The 18,290-nt window shown below is 38.7% G+C and overlaps 1 pseudogene; it reads left to right on the top strand.

Annotated features, from left to right (window-relative positions):
* Window positions 1-963: 963 nt before the first annotated feature.
* On the top strand, window positions 964-2,694 carry LOC110771919 (phloretin 4'-O-glucosyltransferase pseudogene; annotated as a pseudogene).
* Window positions 2,695-18,290: the final 15,596 nt, after the last annotated feature.

The following is an 18,290-nucleotide window of genomic DNA, read 5'->3' as shown; positions in this document are numbered from 1 at the left end:
TTTGGGTCATTTCGTAATGATTATTTAACTACAATTATTTGGATTATTTAACTACAGTTACTATGTTAACGTCATTGTAAACATGGAGAAAAGAAAAAGAGATTTTCTATTTAAACCCCATACTTCTCTTAGTTCAACCCATGTTCTAAGTTTACCCCATCTTTTAATTTAAATTTTCACAATTTCTAAGAAAACCCCACTATCTTCCCAAACTACCTTTAAATACACCCCAAACTGAAGAAATAAGAAATAAAAGAGATTTTCTATTTAAACCCCACAATTTTCTTTGTTCCCAGCAAAAAAAAGCACAAACAAATGGAACCCCAAACCCGAAATTTAATATTTTCTAGAGTAAGAGAACAACTTTACCTCTCTCCAAGTAGAGGAGTTTGTAGAGGAGTTTGTAGAAGAGTTCGTTCTGATTTGATCCAATTTATACTTTACCTCTGTCCTGTTCCAATTTAAATAGGATGTAGAGGAGTTTGTATTTTTCTAAAACTTAATATGAAGAGTGGTGGGGTGTGTGGGGTGTATGTATAGATGTACTAGGGTTAATTATTAAGTTGGATGACTTTTTTTTGTCTTTTTAAACAATAATAAAACTTACAGCTTAATGATTTAAGTATTGGGGTGAACAAAGAGAAGTGCGGGGTTTAAATAGAAAATCTCAAGAAAAAAGAGGTAGTAGAAAATATATGGCCTCCAAACGATAATAATATCCAGACATTCGCATAGGAGAAAATTTGATATATTGTACTATGATATATATATATATATATATATATATATATGTGTGTGTGACAAGGCAACATATGTCTAAAGAGATAATATTTTTCATACGAGCAACATATTGTTTTTCATACAAGCAACATATGTGACAAGGCAACATATGTGTCAATCGTCACCACATACGTCACTTTTCTCTCCCCAATCCCCAATTTAAGTCTCCACATTCTCTCCCTCTCGCATGTATTATCCCACAATAATTTCACTTCATTCAGCTAAGCCCACACACAAACCCCCAATATTGTCTTCAGAAAAAAAAAAAGAAAAAAAAAAACCCATCACGCTCTGCCGCGCGCCTCCACTACTGCAACGACCACCATGGTGCAACACCGGTTCCTCCTCGTGACATTTCCAGCCCAAGGTCACATCAACCCTTCCCTCCAGTTCGCAAAGCATCTCATCCGCACTACAGGAACACATGTCACGTATGTCACGAGCCTCTCTGCCCATCGCCGCATAGGGAATGGCTCAACTCCTCATGGCTTGACCTATTCGCTCTTCTCTGACGGCTACGACAATGGATTCAAAGATGGCGATGATAGGGACCACTACAAGTCGGAGTTTAGGCGTCGCGGTGCGCAAGCCATCACCGACCTTATTGCGTCTAGTGCAAAGGAGGGCCGCCCCTACACTTGCCTAATCTACACAATACTTCTCCCTTGGGCCGCAGAGGCGGCGCGTGAGCTCCACCTCCCATCCGTGCTCGTGTGGATTCAGCCAGCCACTGTTTTCGACATCTACTACTATTATTTTAGCGGTTACAAAGACCTCATTCGGAGCAGTACTAGTACTACTCATACTAATGGCGCTTTATGTTCAATAGAATTACCCGGACTGCCACTATCCCTCGCCAGCAGTGACCTTCCCTCTTTCATGATGGATTCAAATCCGTACGGTTTCGCGCTTGCCTTGTTTGAAGAGCAATTTAAGCTGCTCGAGAGAGAAACCAAGCCCATCATTCTGGTGAACACGTTCGATGCGCTGGAGCCAGAGGCCTTGAAAGCAATTGACAAGTACAATCTGATTGGAATCGGACCATTGATTCCATCGGCTTTCTTGGACGGCAAGGATCCATCCGACAAGTCATTCTGCGGCGATCATTTCCAAAAATCAGAGGACTCTTCGTACATCGAGTGGCTGAACTCGAGGCCCGAAGGGTCCGTGGTTTACGTGTCCTTTGGAAGCATTTCCGTTCTGTCGAAGCCCCAGATGGAGGAAATCGCGAAAGGGTTGCTGGACAGCGGGCGCCCGTTCTTGTGGGTGATTAGAGAAAAAGAAGAAAGCAATAGACAAGATAAGGAGGCCAAGAAGGAGGAAGAGAAACTGAGCTGCAGAGAGGAGTTGGAAGAGCTTGGGAAGATAGTGCCATGGTGTAGCCAAGTGGAGGTTTTGTCAAGCCCTTCATTGGGTTGTTTCGTGACACATTGCGGGTGGAATTCAAGCTTGGAGAGCCTGGTTTCCGGGGTGCCTGTGGTGGCGTTTCCTCAGTGGACGGACCAAGGGACCAATGCCAAGTTGATTGAGGACACGTGGAAGACTGGAGTTAGGGTGAAACCAAATGATGAGGGGATTGTGGTAGGTGAGGAGCTCAAGAGGTGCTTAGAATTGGTCATGGGAAGGGGGGAGATTGGTGAAGAGTTGAGAACAAATGCTAAGAAATGGAAGGGTTTGGCAAGAGAGGCTGTGAGTGAAGGTGGCTCTTCTGATAGGAATCTAAAGGCTTTCTTATTTCAGATAGAATGAGAAAAACAAAATGAAGAAAAAAGTCAAAATTATGGTATGGCTAAGATTTCTTGGTTTGGTAGATGGCTACTCAGAATTTTAGACTGTAATTGTCTTGTCAGGCTGCACCAGGCATATCAATGCACCAACTTTTTAAATAATTAAAAAAAATTGTGTTAACTGTCATTTGAAGGTAACGGGTCAAAGTGCAATAATGTAGATTTCATGCATTGCGAGTTTCAAAATGTAATTGCAAATTTCAAAATGCAATTTGTTACAATTATTTCAATTATTTCACAACACTTGCAGATATTTTCATGATTCATGAATTAGGGGTGGCTTTATATAATTTGTAACCAAAAACAATAAAATTTGGGTAACTTTATATAAATTCAATTAGCCAAATTGAAATTGTTTTTTTTACTTGTAACCATAAATAATTTTTAAACATCTAAACTATTTTTTTTTGTTTTGTTATTTCTTAAATGTGAATAAATTATTATAAGGAACTAAAATACTACTACATAGTATAACTCGTTCACGTGTTATAACTTATAATATCAATCAACGATAAGATATTCAACTTTTAAGACATAATCTCAATATATCCACTTATATTATAATAAATATTATATGACCGTACTCTGAAACCACACAATAATTACTTCTTAATATGACATATTATTATATACAAATATATATGTATTCGTGCTTATTCTAAAAATAACTTTAAACAAATGTCTTATAACAAAAAAAATTAATATTATTTTTTGAAGATGACTCATAGCATCTTCCAACAAAAATTTCCCTTATCCTTCTCTGGTTTTTGGTTCATATCCCCGTAATATAATTGGTTCAAGTTCCGATTAATAAAAAAATGTTAAATAAGAATATCTAATAATATAATACTTAAATAATTAATATTGCACTTTTAATCAATATATAATGCATAAATATGGTAATTTACATATAATATATACAATTTGAACTAAAATACTCGAAATTTATATAAGTATGTAACATAACAAAATACTAATTGGCGGGTAATGAAGGGGTGTTCACCCGTTTTAATTTACTTCCTGAGATGACAGGGCAAAGTTCCCCATTAATTCAAAGACCATGTTTTGGTCAGTGAATTAACTTTCTTTATGTGTTGAGCGTGCCACTGTTAGCAATTTTTCAACCCTAACAGACTTATGGTAAAATAACTTGCGCCCCAAGTTATTAACTTTTACCAAACGATTGTGAATTTGGGTGAGGAATATCTCCCAAGTAAGTTCTTTTCTATGCCTTAGACTGGTAAGGACTTTTACAATTTATCTCAGTATAAAAACCGGCAGTTCTGGCCAGAATGAAAGATGACAGATTGAACCAATTTCAGGCAGAACTCTCTTTTACAAGATTCAAAAAGGGAAAAACTGACTATACAAGGACAAGGAGAGGGCTGCGCTTCCATTTCTGTCTGGATAGTTGCCTCTGTTCTGGGCTGGACTGGATACACCTGCGCTGGATTGGACTTTTAACAACTTCAACTGTTAGGCTTCAGCTGTAAATCGATACCAAAGCTTGAGTTTGGCAGAGCTTTAATCTATTTCGAACCCTGGAAGGTTTTTGGATGGGCAGAACTGGGACTTCTCCAGTCTGAAAGGGGCAGAAGTGGCTGGACTCGAGCTGGAAGTGGGCTGTAATACCTGTGCTGCTTAGTCAGGGCTCTTCACAAATTTGTTGAGTTTTTCATATTTGAGAAAACTCGAAACTCTGCTTAGCTTGGCTTGTACTAAACCAAATTTGTAACGAGAGAAATCTCGTTATTGTTGACTAGTGAACTGGGATTCAAACCAGAGGTAGCGATTTAAACTTGTCTTTGCTGGGAGAAGACAGGATGATTCTGCAAGCTTATTGGCAAGCTTTTGAATATTTCAGGCTCGAAGTCTGTTGGAACTTGTTTAGGATTTTGTGATCAAGTGATCATTTGAGTGTTTGTCTTTTGACTGAGTTTTGGTTGATTGGTTGATTGATTGTGTCTTGCTCTATTCACCCTCTCTTGTATATATAGGAAATGTTCCTCCGAGAATGGGCGGCAAGTAATCAAAAGATCTTTTAATTTTTTAAAATGAAATAAACAGGGGTTCTATCCATTTTCTGGCGAGTAAGCACTCAACGATTAGTTCCTGAGGTGACCACTTCTGTATTTTTGATGGAGTGCCTGATCGGTTCATAATTGTATATTATTTCTTACCCTTCTAGCTTATGATTTGGTTATGTTTTTGAGTTAAACTTGTGCTTTTAATCCTTTTTGTGTTTATCTTTCAGTTAATTGAGCTTTAGGTAACAATGATGGCTTTGGAGAACATAATTCATGCAATTCAAGCATGTTAAGGCCTAATTTGGATGAATTGATGAAGAGCTTAAAGACAAATTCATTATGGCTACAGCCCCCTGCCAGTCCAGTTCCGTAGGTCATATTGCAAGCTTTGTTTCAGCAACCTACATAGCTCGGATGAGGCCACATTCTTCATGAAAGTTGCTCCAATTGGTGTGTACTATAACATATCCAAAATTCAGCCCCATTGGATAACTCTGGAGTCCGTTACCTAGCAAACACAGAACCATGCTCAGGATGGATCTTATCAGCGCGGAAAATGAGTTAGCAATTTGTTTCGGCCTTAACTTCTTCCTCCGACCTTGGATTGGCCCAAATAACATATGGCTGGAAAGAAGACATTCTGAACTTCAATTTAGAGTGCTTAAAGTCCTAATTTGATTAAGAGAAGCCCAAGTTGTAAGCCCTTGAAGTTGCTGGTCATGCTGACCTCAGCATGTGCTGGTTGGATGCTTGGTCATGGTGAGCTAGGTATGAGCTATCATTTCTGGTTGGAAGCTTGGTCATGGTGACATGAAGATGAGCTAGGGCTGCTGGTGGGATTTAGTGGTGAAGTGCATCAACCAATTCAAGATTTTCTAATACAAGTGCATCACCCATTTCAGATTTTCTAATACAAGTGCATCAACCATTTCAGATTTTATAATTCAAGTGTTGTATGCATTAGTCTTATTGAATTCTGATTTTCACTTCCCCTAGGCCTATAAATAGGGAAGTTCTCTAAGCTTGTAATAACACCCCAAGGGGGGGGAGCTCTCAAACACTTCTCTAGAGCTCCCTTCCCTTCTCTCCCTCAAATTCTCTTAGTTTCCCTTTGTAGTTCTCAATTGTTGTAATAAGATCATTCTATTAAATTTTCTTTGTACTAAATATCAAACACTTTTCCTTTCTCTTCTTCTAATTCTCTAAAGCTTTCAAACACATGTTCTTCCAAAATCCTCAAAGTTCTCAAACATCTCTCTACTTCCCTTCTCTTCCAAAAGTCTCCATGTCTCAAACACTTCACAAACACATTTCTCTTCCTTCCCTAAGTTCTCAAATTCTCCAAGTTCACAAACATCCTCCAAGTTCTCAACCACTCTCTTCCAAATTCTCAAAGTTCCTAAACACTCTCTTCCAAAATCCACAAAGCTCTCAAAACACCTCTCTACTTTCTTCTCCAAATCCTCCAAGTTCTCAAACACTCTCTTCCAAATTCCCCATGTCTTAAACACATTCCCTTCCAAAATCCTCAAAGCTCTCAAACACATGTTCTTCCAAAATTCTCTAAAGTTCCCAAACACTTTCTTCTCCCTCCTCAAAGTTCTCAAACACTTCATTTCTTCCTCAAAGTTCTCTTAGTTTCCTTAATGTTTTCTTAGTTGTAATTTATTTTTCTTTGTTATGTAAATTCTTTTCTTAAGTTTTCAAGTTGAATTAGTTTCCAAGTTTCAATTATGGTTTTTGTTCTTATTCATTATGCTTATAAGTTAATATGCTAGTTTGAATGATTGATCACCATTTAGGCTTGCATGTTAGCTATCTTGGTTTGAATTAAGAGTATACACCATGCTTTAATTCGAATTGAACTATGAATAGGAAGAGTATGTATGGACATTCGACAACAGGGATTAGATACATACTTGGTTGTTTAAAATGTTCTTCTATGCTTAATGGGTTCCTAATGCTTAATTTTAGGTTAGACAACAAATGATCAAATTAGGGAATTAGGAACACAAGGTTATGACCACACACCATGGCTTAATCATACTTTAGCTAGAATCAATCCATTAATCTAAATTGAACTTGGGAACTTATTTGCTTGAGTTACTTATTTCTTTCTTCCTTGTTTTATGTTCTTTGTTTTTGTTTCTATTTTGTGTAGGGAAACTAAATTGGATCATTCAATCACCAATCCCTGTGGAATCGACCTCGCACTTACATATGCTATACTACCAACGGTTCGTGCACTTGCGAGTATCACAAGTTGAGGATGCAGCTTAATCCATTTTGGTGGAGCTAAATCTACGCAATAAGTTTTTGGCGCCGTTGCCGGGGATCGGTAACATTGTTTGATTCTATTTGGCTTTCCTACTTTATTTTTTTTTTCTTAACTGGACAATTTCAAGTTTTAAAGTTAATGACATTAATGGACAAGTTGTGTTTGTAGTCCAACAGAAAAGGACAATTGCCCAACAAGCAAGAGAACTGGGTTTAAGTCCCAGCTTACACAACCCATTGGTGCTTGTTGCTTTGAAGCATGGAATTGGACATGTGTTGATTTTTCCTTTTCATTTTTAGTTTTTTTTTATATTTCGTAATCCTTTAATTCTGTTTCAAGTTTTTTGTGTTCGTTTTAGCAATTTATGATAGCTTAATAAAAATGGAGAGAGATGGCAACCTCAATCATAAGAATGGGGAGTGTGGAGCAGTGGGAGAAGTCGCGACCTCCAAATGCATCATGCTCGACCTAATCGCTTCAAGGGGGAGTATTCCAATCCTTTCTCTTTAGTTGTTTTGTTATTACTTCAGTAATTTTAATTTTCTATTTCTTTTATTAAAAAAAAATTAAAAAAGATTTTTTATATTAGCTGACTCGTGGTAACTCCAGTGAGCGTCTCCGTCAATACAGTGTCTAGGAGTTCTTTAGGCGACACCTTCGGTGTCTAAGAAGTTTGGGTTTTAAGTGGGACCTTTGTGACCCCTCCAACCTTCCCGGATCCCCTGGCTGTGTTTTCTGAGGCCCTTAACTGGTCATCCATGAGTTGCTTGTATATTTGTGTGTTTTTTTTCAAAAAAACAAAACAAAACAAAACAAAAATTAAAAAATTAAAAAATTAAAAAGTTTTAAAAAAAATTGAAATTTGAGTTTTTATTTAATTTTCCTTGTAAATTGCAATTTGGAACTTCTTTGTTGTTTTTTTTTTCTTTGTGTGGTCAGTTAGTTGTAAATAATAATAAATTAAAAAAAAAAAATCAATTTGGAAGTTCTTTGTTTTCTTTTATGTTCTTTTTTTTTGTTTTGTTAGGTTAGTTTATTTATTTACGTGGTGTGGTTAGTTAGTTTATTTCTGAGTGTTAAAAACACATTTTTATTTCATTTCAAACATTACAAACAAAGAAAAACAAAAGTAAAACAAAAAAAAAACAAAAAAAACAAAAAACAAAAAAAAACATTCAAGTAAATTAAAAATAAAAACAACTTCTTCATCTTCATCTTCATCTTCATGGCATGCCTCTATTGTCTCTTACTTGCAGAATCTGCAGCAGCTCCACATGGTCCTCATTTTTTCTCTGCAGTGCTTCCACGTGCTGATTGGCACAGTAGAGCCGCTTCTGCAAGTCCGCCACCATAGCCTTCAAGGAAGTTATTTCCTCGCTCATCGCGGCACACTCCCGTGTTCTCGCCAGCAATCGCATACCCAAATTGGTAGCCGAGACCGCATGGAGAACAGTTAAATTATTGGACTCCTCCACCGCTGCTTTGTCAGACCTCTGTGCTACATGCAGATGATCTGTCGGTGTGAGCTTGCTGCCAATCATGCCTCCAAGCAGCGCTGCTCTGTTCGGCATTGCCTCAGAAAAGTTCGGTATTACCTCAGCAAAGTTTGAGGCCGTACCGTGATGATATGTGGAGTTTGGGAAGACATGGTTTTGAGGAGCCCTTATCTGCGCATTCGGTGGTGCAAGGGACAGTTCAAGGCTAAGATCATCAAGGTGAGTGCATGAGGATGCCATTGTTTTGTTTTTGGATTTTTTGATGTTTTCTCTAAATTTGCAGGAAGAAATGCGGGGTGCTCTTCTACTTCACCGAGATGAGTTTAAATAGACTTATGCAGATGAGGGAGCCGAAAGCACTTCGGATCTCGAGGGTGCTATCCTGTGCTCTTTTCTCTCGGATCCCTTCATTTCTGGCGCAAATTGCGAGCACGTTTTTTTTTAAAAGGGAGCATGTTTACACTTTCACTTACTTTTGCCTCCCTGTTTTCTGATGTTTGTGTTTTTTCTTTTTCAGTTTTTATTTTATTTTATTTTATTTTCAATTATTTTCTTCTTGTTTGACAGGTTTCTTAATAATGTAGTTGGAAGAAGAGACAAAATTAAAGATGCGTCTTGGACACCTGGTGCAAGAATCCCAACTCTTCTTTTAAATTCTTGTTTGAATTGCGTGTTTATTTCAGTTTATTTATTTATTTATTTATTTTGTTTTTTTTATTTAATTAGGTAGTATAATTTAAAACTCATAGGATATTCTTTGAAGGAGCTAAATTTTTGGTAACTCCAGTGAGCAACCGCAGTCTATACAGTGTCTAGGAGTTCTTTAAGGCGACACCTTCGGTGTCTAAGAAGTTAGGGTTTTAAGCGGGACCATTGTGACCCCTCCAACCTTCCCGGAACCCCTGGCTGTGTTTTCTGAGGCCCTTAAGTGGTCATCCTTAAGTTTTTCTCTTAAAAGAAGAAGCAGTTATTTGTGTATTTACTTAACTAAAAATAAAAAAATAAAAATAAAAAATCTTGTTTGGGTCTTCGTGTTTTTGTTTGATTGTCGTTCTTTACATTTAGGGTCAATCGTTTCTTTGAGATAGCTAACGTTTTTATTTCCCAATTAAAGAAAAAAAAAACACACATACACTTTAAAATTAAATAATAAATAAAAACTGAAATCATTTCTTCTTGGCGCTCGGTGTCTCGACCATAGGAGCTTTGAGTTTGGCCCTCTGTATGTCCTCTTCCGGGGCTTCACGCACAGCCTCTTGGGGCTCATCACTTGAGCTCCCAAAGATCGCAATCTTAGCTTGAGCGTAACTACTCTCGCGATCCGCTTGCTTGCGTTTACCCGGTCGGTCTAGGTCCTCCAGTTGCTTTCTCATGTCGCGAGAGTACAACTCTACCATCTTTGATAGATTTTTATTCTCGTCTCGCAATACTTCTAGCTGGTGTCGATTCACCTCCACAATCCTTGACCTCTCCCTTTTCAAGCTTTTTATAGCACTCTGACAGTCTTCAACCAAACTTCGCTCCGCCGCCAACTGAGCTTTAAGCACCTCTACCTCATGGGACTTCGCAAGTAGGCGATGACCCAAACTTGCGACACATGCTGTACTCTGCACGCTCAGTGCCAGGGCATCACTCGTGACCCGGTTGTCATCCCTTGTCCCGAACACACGTATATCTTTGGGAGTCACTAAATTTCTGCAAACTCCAATGGCAACATCGTTGTCCAGGAGTATTGAGTCATTGACAGTCACAGGCCCCCGTGCGGAGGCAAAGTAGGGCATCCATACTGGTGCTACTGCTTGGCCTCGTGTCTGAGTCGGTGGAGCTAGGTTGAGATCTAACGAAAAGGGGTAGGAAGAAGCCATTTGATTTCTCACTTTTTTTTTCTTTTTCTTGCTTCTTTTCTCTTTTGTGTTTCTGAGTTTGTGTGTTTTTTGTTTTTTGTTTTTTTCCCTTCTTTTTCCTTCTTATAGATGTAGTCTTTGACAAACAAACCCTAGCCGTTGCAGCGTCTAAGCGTTTTCTGAATATCCAGCGTTCCTCGAGTCCCACAACCTTCTCACTTTCCAACCGTTTCCAACACATTTGTCACGACTTGCTTTGTCTGAACGGACGCGTTCAGCAAAGTTGTCGCGCCTTTCCATGAGCCCGTAATTTTCGCTTGTGGATCTGCGGCGCCTCTATGCGTCGACACGTGGCTCCTGCTTTCTGCCCGTGACTATCCATGAAACGACATCAGGGACCACATTCCCTCTTTTTAGAAATCCCGCTTTGCGCTCATAATTCACGTTTTATCTTTTTAAGAAAAAAATTAAATTTAAACGTGTGGGCTTCAGATTTCATGTTGGGTCGGGTTTTACCGTTGTTGGGTTAATTTCATTTTGGGTTGGGCTTTCAATTGTTTGGGTTTCAGTTTGTGTAAGACTATCTGTTAAGGCTTACTGTTTTGAGTGTTTTACTGTTTCGTGTTTTTTTATTTATTTATTTTATTTTATTTTATTTGATTGTTTGTTTTGTAATTTTTATTTTGTAATTGTTTTATTTTATTTTTGTATGTTTTGTGATTTTTATTTGCTTTAATACCCTTCATTTGTTGTTATGACATTGGTTGTGGCTAATTTTTAAACATTGAGGACAATGTTCATTTCTAGGTTTGGGGGTATTGGAGTTTAGCAAGTAAATTTGGTTTTTCTTAAAATTAAAAAAAAATAATAATTGAAAAAAAAAATATATATTTATTTTTTTGCTTGTTTTTATTTTAAGTATTGTTTTGTTTTGTTTTTGTTTTGAGTCACTTTCTGAACACTTATGATGAGATAGTGATAAATGTTTGCATGACTTAAATAAAAATTGGATTTCATTTTATTTTAGTGTTTTTTTTTCTTTATTAAAAAATAAAAAAAAATTTGGCATTGTTCTAGCATGATATGTTTGAAACCTTCTTTACACTTGCCATTTGTTTCATAATTTTCCAATTAAAGGATTTGCATGACCCAAAGAATTGTATCAAGCACAAATTAGACTTATATAACCATATAAAGTGAGCTTTTGAGCCTTGTACTTCAATTCATGAGTGTTATATACATACTCTTATTTTCTTGTCATCAAAGTTGTTGTTTGATCTCATTATTTATTGATTTGGTTGAACACTTAAAAGTCATTCATTCTTATGCAATTTGACTTCACGACATTTAAGAAGTGATATTAAGGCCCTCTTTGGATCGTTTGTGCCTTTCAAGCTAACCTTATGCATGCTTAAGCATGATTTTCCATTGTTAACCATTTTGAGCCTACATGTAAACCTTTTCTTTCATTTAACCAATTATATTTCCTCGCCTTAGCCTGAAAAACAAATATTTACCTTTCTAAAGAACTCATGAGCTTTAATTGGGATGTGTTTTTCATACTAAGTTTGGGAATTTCGAAGAAAAAAAAAATTCACACAATTGGTGAAAGAAAAGAGAAAAGTTGTGATTAAGTGGTGGTTGAATGAAATTTCATTTTTGGGCCTTCAAAATAAATTGGTGGTTGTTCAGGAAAGGAGTGAATCAATGTAAATGAAGGGTATAAGGAGTTTTGATCAGGTAAAAGAAAAAAAATCTAATCGTGATGATTCGAAGTCTTGTAAACAATTAGTTTATGCTCTTGCATTGCGAGTTCCTTGGACTTTGTATTATCCATATCCTTCATTTCTTACTCACCTTACACCCTTGGCCCCATTACAACCCATGTTAAAGACCTAAATTGATCTTAAATGTCATGTGGTTGAATTGCATTCATTTTTCTACTTTTAAGTGTTTGACATCCTTCTTGAGATCATATTAATGCAAGTTCTTCATATTTCTATTGCGAGTTAAGTCCCTTATGGTTTAACTCTATTCTCATGTTTATAACTGAGTGTGCATTATAGCCCTCTTCTGAGTGATTCATTTGTGAGAGGACAACTTTGGTGAGATTTGAAGTTGAACTTATGCTTTGTATGATTTTTGAAATTGTGTGAAAACTAAGATTGGGGAATTTGTTGCATTTGGCTATCACACTACTACACTTTGAGCATATTGTGTTTAGAACTTTGCCGCTTTGTAAATAATGTCTAAAAATTGAGCTTTTATTGTTAAAACGTTTAAGTCATGTGCATGAGTCATTTCTCTTCAGAAAATGTTCGGAAAAATTGTTTTAAGTTCTTTGTGTTTTTGTGTTTGTTTTTGTTTTTGGTTTTGCTTAAGGACTAACAATCTTTAAGTTTTCTAATTACTTTGTTTTACAGTGTCAGTAAAACGTTTGTGGGTATCGTATCTGTTAAACCCTCAGGAGACACAACTCCTCCTACTAGGGATGCCTAGAGGTTTAAAGGCTTGTTGCATATGCTAAATGCAATCGAGTTACCTACGAAAGTGGTTTAGTTAACTTCTAGTTTTGTTTTTAACTTTGTTTTGTGTTGTTTTGCTCGAGGACTAGCAAAATCTAGGTTTGGGGGTATTTGATCGGTTCATAATTGTATATTATTTCTTACCCTTCTAGCTTATGATTTGGTTATGTTTTTGAGTTAAACTTGTGCTTTTAATCCTTTTTGTGTTTATCTTTCAGTTAATTGAGCTTTAGGTAACAATGATGGCTTTGGAGAACATAATTCATGCAATTCAAGCATGTTAAGGCCTAATTTGGATGAATTGATGAAGAGCTTAAAGACAAATTCATTATGGCTACAGCCCCCTGCCAGTCCAGTTCCGTAGGTCATATTGCAAGCTTTGTTTCAGCAACCTACATAGCTCGGATGAGGCCACATTCTTCATGAAAGTTGCTCCAATTGGTGTGTACTATAACATATCCAAAATTCAGCCCCATTGGATAACTCTGGAGTCCGTTACCTAGCAAACACAGAACCATGCTCAGGATGGATCTTATCAGCGCGGAAAATGAGTTAGCAATTTGTTTCGGCCTTAACTTCTTCCTCCGACCTTGGATTGGCCCAAATAACATATGGCTGGAAAGAAGACATTCTGAACTTCAATTTAGAGTGCTTAAAGTCCTAATTTGATTAAGAGAAGCCCAAGTTGTAAGCCCTTGAAGTTGCTGGTCATGCTGACCTCAGCATGTGCTGGTTGGATGCTTGGTCATGGTGAGCTAGGTATGAGCTATCATTTCTGGTTGGAAGCTTGGTCATGGTGACATGAAGATGAGCTAGGGCTGCTGGTGGGATTTAGTGGTGAAGTGCATCAACCAATTCAAGATTTTCTAATACAAGTGCATCACCCATTTCAGATTTTCTAATACAAGTGCATCAACCATTTCAGATTTTATAATTCAAGTGTTGTATGCATTAGTCTTATTGAATTCTGATTTTCACTTCCCCTAGGCCTATAAATAGGGAAGTTCTCTAAGCTTGTAATAACACCCCAAGGGGGGGGAGCTCTCAAACACTTCTCTAGAGCTCCCTTCCCTTCTCTCCCTCAAATTCTCTTAGTTTCCCTTTGTAGTTCTCAATTGTTGTAATAAGATCATTCTATTAAATTTTCTTTGTACTAAATATCAAACACTTTTCCTTTCTCTTCTTCTAATTCTCTAAAGCTTTCAAACACATGTTCTTCCAAAATCCTCAAAGTTCTCAAACATCTCTCTACTTCCCTTCTCTTCCAAAAGTCTCCATGTCTCAAACACTTCACAAACACATTTCTCTTCCTTCCCTAAGTTCTCAAATTCTCCAAGTTCACAAACATCCTCCAAGTTCTCAACCACTCTCTTCCAAATTCTCAAAGTTCCTAAACACTCTCTTCCAAAATCCACAAAGCTCTCAAAACACCTCTCTACTTTCTTCTCCAAATCCTCCAAGTTCTCAAACACTCTCTTCCAAATTCCCCATGTCTTAAACACATTCCCTTCCAAAATCCTCAAAGCTCTCAAACACATGTTCTTCCAAAATTCTCTAAAGTTCCCAAACACTTTCTTCTCCCTCCTCAAAGTTCTCAAACACTTCATTTCTTCCTCAAAGTTCTCTTAGTTTCCTTAATGTTTTCTTAGTTGTAATTTATTTTTCTTTGTTATGTAAATTCTTTTCTTAAGTTTTCAAGTTGAATTAGTTTCCAAGTTTCAATTATGGTTTTTGTTCTTATTCATTATGCTTATAAGTTAATATGCTAGTTTGAATGATTGATCACCATTTAGGCTTGCATGTTAGCTATCTTGGTTTGAATTAAGAGTATACACCATGCTTTAATTCGAATTGAACTATGAATAGGAAGAGTATGTATGGACATTCGACAACAGGGATTAGATACATACTTGGTTGTTTAAAATGTTCTTCTATGCTTAATGGGTTCCTAATGCTTAATTTTAGGTTAGACAACAAATGATCAAATTAGGGAATTAGGAACACAAGGTTATGACCACACACCATGGCTTAATCATACTTTAGCTAGAATCAATCCATTAATCTAAATTGAACTTGGGAACTTATTTGCTTGAGTTACTTATTTCTTTCTTCCTTGTTTTATGTTCTTTGTTTTTGTTTCTATTTTGTGTAGGGAAACTAAATTGGATCATTCAATCACCAATCCCTGTGGAATCGACCTCGCACTTACATATGCTATACTACCAACGGTTCGTGCACTTGCGAGTATCACAAGTTGAGGATGCAGCTTAATCCATTTTGGTGGAGCTAAATCTACGCAATAGTGCCCTGCCTGTTCTTCCATTCCACCTGCTTCTGCAAAAGGTCTGGAGCCTTGGAGATGGCTGGCTCTCAGCTTTTGGACAGTTTCATGTTTCCCGCTTATCTCTCTTTTTATAAAAACAGAGTCTGCTTATCCTCGAAAATGGTATTCCTCCAAAATATCAGAATATCTTTTAGATAAACTAAGCGGGTTCTAATCTTCTGGCAGCAAGCTACTTTAGATTTTTTCTTCTTTTATACATGCTCCTGTTCTATTTCCAGTTTTCAGCCGAAATTATTGACTCCTCCAAGTCAGGGATCACGTGGGGCTGTTCCGTTTTGAAGGCCAGCTTGAGTCTAGTTTGCTTTTGAGCCAAACTTTGGATTTCTTCGAGGCCCAAGTTTTTTTTCTGATTCCTATTGTTCACAAGCCCTTTAATGTTTTGGGCCGTGTTTTTGGCCTGTCCACTCATTTAATGGGCTGGGTCGTGCTGATGGGCTTGAGGTCGTCTGATACAAGTGGCCTAGGAGATGGTGTGGGCTTTGTTTTTGGCGTGCTAAATTTGGGCCCAAACAATGCCCCCATTAAATCTGAACCGTTTATCAACCGGTTTTCAGATTTAATGTTTTCGGCTATTAATTTGTGCGCGCCAGTTTAAAACGCCCCCTGTCTGCCACGTCCACCTACCTAGACTTCGTGGGAAACCGGTCAGTTACTAGCTGGTCACTAGCTCGTCACTATTAGCTTTCAGTTGGCGTCTTGTCTTCCCTTTCCCACGATTTTGAGTCCTTTAAAAGAAATTTGAAATTTCCAGTTCCTGTTCATCTCAAAACCTAGCTTTCTCAGAGTTCAATTTTCTCGGTTTTTGTCAGAATCCTTTCCCCTTGCTTCGTTCAATCCCTAAACCCTTTTTCGTTCCTAGCCTGTAAACCCAGAAAATGTCTTCTCCAAGGACTCGTGCCCACAGTGCTTCCTCCTCGGGAGTGGAATCGACGCTCACGCCATGGAAGTTCGAAGCAGACTTCATCCTTTTGTTCAGAAAAAATTGGACGAAAACGTCCTTCACTTGTTTGACAGTACTCTGACTGTGGGACCTCGCTGGTTTGGTCCTGTCCCAGCTGAGATGGCAGAGTTGGTTAAGAAGGATGCCGAAGCACCTCTATGTTACCAAGGGAACTCTGCCCTATCCTCTTATTCTTGGGTCAGCAAGAATTTAAGTCGTTCATTTCCGTCCAGTGAAGTAAGGAATAGTCCTGTGAAGTGGGCGGACTGGATTGACAAACTTCTTCCCAAGTTTGGAGCTCACTGGAGGCGGGCAGGAATTTATGATGCGATTCTTCTGTCTAAGCAATCCATCAACCGGGATGAGAACCTGCTTGCTGCTGCCCTATGTTTCTGGAATTCTGCCAGCAACACGTTTGATTTCCGTGTGGGTCCAATGGCGCCAACTCTGCTGGACATGGCTCAGATCTTTGGGTTTAGGCCCCATGGACGACCTGTGGATGCTGTTGGAGACTATCATCGTAGGAGGAACCAGGAGAAGCTAGCCAAGCCTTTCACTGTCTCTCCTGCCACTATCAATCAGAACTGCTCCTTTTCTGTTTTTCTGAGGAAATTCAGTGTGGAGAAGGACAAGGATCAGCAGCATATGCTATTCCTTCTGTATTGGCTGAACAGATTTGTGTTCCCCAATCGTTCTTCTGCTGTTCTGCTTGAGTATAGGCATTTGGCAGAAGCTTTACACAACCATACCGACGTTGGACTTGGGCCGTCAGTTCTGGCTCACCTTTTCAAGAACCTGCATACTGCCACAACGGAGAATCCCCTGAATTTATCTGCTCCTGGCTCGTTTTGGATGATCCAGGTCTGGTTGCAGGTGTATTTTCCAGAGTTCCGGTTTCCTGATCTAGTTCTGCCTGAAAAGCAGGTTCTGGCTCTCCCTCTGATGTCGGCAGAAGTGCCCAAGCGTTCCATTGACGAATACCTGATGTGGTTCAGACACTGTCTTAAGCGCTCCGCGGCTCAATGGCAAGTGGTGATCAGAAGAACCTATCCTTGGTTCCAACCTAGGCACCGGCTTTTTGAAAAGGAGCCAGAAGACGAGGCTGCCAGGACAGAATACAGGAAGATATTTCTGAGTGTAGCCTTGCTGAGGGATCTGCCTCATGGAGGCGGGAAGCCACCAAGCTATCATCTGGGGGCAGAAGTCTACCATCCCAATTTCTGTGCACGACAACTTGGCTGTCCTCAGGTCATTCCGTTCAAATACTACCGAAGTTGCAATCGAGCCTCGTCCTGGAGAGATTCAGATAATCTGGAGGTGCACAAGGATGCTCGTTGTGCAGTTAATAAAATCAATAACAGTCTGGATGGTCTTTATCCATCCTGGGAGCCGAATTCATCCAGTTCCTCTGATTTTGATGCTTGGTGGAAGGCCAGGTTTCGAGGGATGCCTGCTTCGGCTGCTGCAGTCAAGGTGCTTTTTGAGGGCTGGGCCTGTGGAAATGTGTTTGGCGAGGCTGAGGCCAGAAAATTCACAGTTAAGACTATTCAAGATGTCAATGATCAGATCATAGAAGGTAAATTCTTCGTTCTGTCTGCCATTTCTTGTTCTGTCATTTATACTTTGTCTGAAAAATCAATTCTGCCTGTATCAGACCCCTCCATGAAGAAAATCATTGGTGAACAGACGGCTCAAGCTGGAGCAATGTTTGGTAAGCTTCGATCTACCCTGTTCCTTTTATTTCCTTATACTGTGTTTAGTTCTGACTTCAAATTTTTTCCTCATATAGTCAGTTCTGTCATTGCTGTTGGGGACCTAGAGCCTCCTTCTGGTGAGGAGGATGAAGATCTGGCAGAACAGCCTGCCGTGGCCAGTCCAATTGCTGGAAAGAAAAGGAAAGAGAGTACTTTTGCTCAGGGTAGCGTTGCCCGGTCTGAAACTTCTGGTAGGGTCCTTGTGTTTAGGTCCCACTTCCTTTTGACATGTTCTGCCTTGCTCTTTCTTTTAATACTTGCTTCTTTTATGCAGCTGAAAGCCCTCCTCCTCCTCCTCCTCGCACCAGGTCTAAAAGACTTAGGAAGAGGCGTGAGATCGATTCTGATGAGACAGAAGATTTTGCTGCCAATCCGAATGAAGCCTCCGGGACTGATGATGAGCTGAGAGAAGCTTTTGAGGCTGTTGAAAAAGAGGGGCAACAAGAAACGGCAGTGGAAACTCTAAAAAAGAAAGGGAAAGATCTCGACGAAGAGGTGGGGTTGAATTCTGGTCA

This window comes from Prunus avium, chromosome 1, assembly GCF_965620075.1.
Source record: "Prunus avium chromosome 1, drPruAviu1.hap1.1, whole genome shotgun sequence".
NCBI lineage: Eukaryota > Viridiplantae > Streptophyta > Magnoliopsida > Rosales > Rosaceae > Prunus > Prunus avium.
The sequence above is the reverse complement of the archived record's forward strand: the minus strand, read 5'-3'. Positions and strand labels throughout refer to the sequence as shown.